This window comes from Morone saxatilis, unplaced genomic scaffold (assembly GCF_004916995.1).
Source record: "Morone saxatilis isolate NCDOM2014 unplaced genomic scaffold, NCSU_SB_2.0 Contig8, whole genome shotgun sequence".
Classification (NCBI taxonomy): Eukaryota; Metazoa; Chordata; class Actinopteri; family Moronidae; genus Morone; species Morone saxatilis.
In genome coordinates this window covers 24,797,682-24,801,499 of record NW_023340257.1, presented here as the reverse complement: position 1 = coordinate 24,801,499, position 3,818 = coordinate 24,797,682, and positions in this window count along the sequence as shown.

Sequence of the window (3,818 nt, the reverse complement as noted above, 5' to 3'; positions counted from 1 at the left end):
ATTGAAAAAGAGAAATGAAAGAAAAAGAGATTTCATTTCGTTTGCAGCACCTTTAAAACAGCAATCCTGGATGGTTTAACAGTGAGTATGAGGGCTCAACTCCCCATATATGCAAGTAGTGTATCTGCCCCTGCTGAAGTGTCTGTGAGCAATAGATGGATCAGTAGAAGCTGAGGCTGACCTGTGACCTGCATGTGAAGCTACTCACTGTTTAACATAAACACATTAATAAAAAATGCCTTATTTAAAAGGTGATATTATTGCACCGAAGCCCAGAAAATCTACTATGATTACTATCAACTCTGATGTTATGAATATGTAGTCTAGTAAATGGACCTGTACTGTGTATAGCGCCTTCTAGTCTTCTGACCCTCAAAAGCTGGCTTTTTACACTTACATTCACCCTTCACACACATTCACTCAGCGATGCCATAATCCATTCGATACAGAAACGAATGCATTGCACAACATCGGGAGCAATTCGGGGTTCAGTATCTTGACCAAGGATACTTTGACATATGGCGGCAGGAGAAGGGGATCGAACCAACAACCTTCCAAATTAGAGGACGACCCGCTCTTCCTCTGAGCCACAGCCACCCCTGTGTGCAGTTTAGAAATTCCTAACAGTAAAATATGAGTAAGAGTAAATCCTCTACATTCTGCTTATAAACCACAACTATAAACCAACAAAACGTGTGCGTTCTAGCATCCTATTGATCCATTACTAGTTAAAAAGCCCACTCTCTCCTTCAGATTGGTGGCTTTGGATTGCACTACAGCTCAGAGTTTTTATTTTATTTTGCTCATGCTACAAAATAAAATTCTATATGCATGCACAACTGGCCAGTGAAGGTCTCAGAATCTTTTATGGATTAAAGCACACTGTTTTATACTATTTAAACATGACACAGGGTGAGCACTGCTTTATGTTTTGGCCCAGGGGGATTCATGAAACCAAGGCAACCAAAGCTCTCAAACCAAACACTCTGCAGAGGACAAGCTTGTTTATTTTACTGCCTCCTTTCACGTGTGCTAATCCTCAGCTGGCTCACCTGTCCTCTCACTTCTCATAACAGGTAGCGAGAGAAGAGCCCTAGAACTCATCAGGATGGTTGATCTCCACTGCCACAGCTCTCCACACTAACCTCCACTGAACGCTTTGATGTCTGACACATTTCCTTTAGTCCTGTCCTCACTTTGAAAGTCCACATTCATCTTCAAAGAGGTTCACTCAAATACACAATTAGAGATGATATACATATGAACAACCCCTGAACTGCCTCATAGTCTGGTCGGTAATTCATCAACAACATTGTAACATAAACCAAGTGTACTAAGGTCTCATTAGATTAAGACTGCATTGATTTTTGCACGTTGTGCCTGGGGTCGTGTTTTTTTGTGAAACATAAACTCTGCTTCCATTTTATATAGGACGAGAGAATCAGGAAGAGAGAGGTCCACGTTCATGTAAGACACAATTTACAGTTAATAAATCTGATCTGAGTATAAAAACAAAACAAGAACAACGCTTAATACTACTGGTACAGTACTCACACCCTTCAGTACTTGGATTAATTACCTTTTTTATTCATGACTGAATTACAAATTAGAAGTTAAAAGTCTTACCTGGACTGATCTGGACCTGTTGGAGCGAATCCAGGGCCTCATCCTTTCCTCACACCCCTACTTCCTGAATAAGACTGAGACCTTCAGTGACCTGAACCACCGCAGATTAATAGGCTGATTCTAGACCAAGCAGGTGAGCGACACACAGGCAGATTCACTGTCATCCCCCAGAGAACAGAGGCAGAGAAAGAAAGACATTTAGCAAAAGAGCAGAGTGTTGCTGCTGAAACGGCGAGAGAATCGATGCTGGAAAGAACAACCAGAGCTGCGGTCCATATTTCCATGGATTACAGAGCCTGTTCTGAACACTGTGTTACAGAGTACACCAGCATCATTAATACCCCTGTCCGGTCAGCTGTGTATAAACCAATTAGAGGAGAAAAAAAAAACACTGGATGTGGAATTGTCGATACATCTAATGGGCTATGGAAAAGAGAAGAGGGGTCAATTTGTTTCAGTTGTTTTTTTTGCATTTGGGGTGTGTGTGTGCCATAGCTAGTGATTTATGCTGCTCTGAGCACGTCAGCAGGGATTGATCTAGCCAGTAGCTCATGCTGTCCCTGAGGGCATCAACACACAAACAAACACATATTTGTGCACTTTGATACATGTGAGGACTTTAATTGATATGATGTATGACGTGTTCCCTTTCTATAACGTAACTTGCTTACTAGCCTACACACCCAACACCACCCTTACCTAAACCCTTGTCTAATTTTAATTTTAACTCTAAAACCAGGAACTGAACCCTTTAAACACAGAGGAACTTTCTTTTTCGAAATGCTTTCACTGTTGAGGTCTACAACAGAAATGGTACAAGAGCCCAGTGCACACAGAAACATCCTGTTACTATACGTTTGCCAAGAACTAAACCACGATCCTACTTTTTTAAAGAACAGGTTTGAAGTCATCGTATTTAACATTTTTTGATCATACAAAGCTTCATAAATGGAACCATTCAGCTTTAGTTTTGATCTACTAACCCAAACACATTTTCAAATCTGAATTGAATCTAATCCTTACTTATTTACTTATTACATACTTATATAAATAAAATCAGTAAAGCTGCACTAGCCATTTATTATCCTGTTTTTTTAGGCCCCAAATGATTGCCTCATTGGTCTCTGGTTGTTGTGTCAATGGCAGAAACTATATTTTATTAAGATCTGAGGTGAAACTCAGTGAGCTATGGTGATGATCAAAGTATATATCAACCAAAATTAAATACTTTTCCAAAAACATCCTCACTCTAAAGGTATAAAAAACTCAACCTGGCTCTCATGAATACAAAAACAGTGTTATCATATCCTCTTTTTACAGGACGCTAGTTGTAACCAACCCTTATTATCACCTGAATCTGTAGCTCCCATCAGCTGCACAGAGATTTATAGTTTCAGCTCATTGTTTAGTTGTCTGGCCCACAGCTTTATAATTTTGGTTCACTCTCACCACTATAATGTTTGTTTGGTTTCAGTGAAAAAGCTCTAAAAACCCACTTTACACTAGCAGACAGTCACCGTTAGAGAGTAATGTCTAAATATTCAGATCTCAGTTGCAGGACGTTTAACTGTTCACCTTCTGCTAATGTGTCTAAATCTACAGGTATAAAATCAATACACACACACCTCCCCTGTCCTGTTCCCATTGTGGTTATCCAGTGAACGAGAGAAACAGCTGAATGAACAAACACATCAATCACAGTGGAATTTAATGTGGCACTGAAAACAACAGAGACAGAAAACAACCACTAAAAAAACAGATAAACAACCATAGAAACCATATAAAAATGGTTTTTAAACTAACTGAAATTACAGCCCCATGGCATACATTTTTTTTACTGCAACAAATATGCAGTGTGTCTCCTGAAGGGACGATATCAATCATTGATATCTATATTCTTTTTTTATATTGACCGTTAAATACCAACACTTTGGGTTGGTGGCATGAAGATAGTTCATTATGGAGTCTCATTCCCAGGTCCCAAAGCGTTGGTATTTGATGACCTGGGAATAAGACTCAACTATCTTTTTCAGCTCTGATTGGTTGTTTTCGTTCAGATTTGGTTGATTGTTGCAAATACCATAATGAGCACTAGGGGGAGCCAAAGGAATCTGTTACCAGCTGTAGCTTTAAATCAGGGGTGTCAAACTCTGGCCAAATTTGGCCCGCGTTGTAATTATATTTGGCCCGCG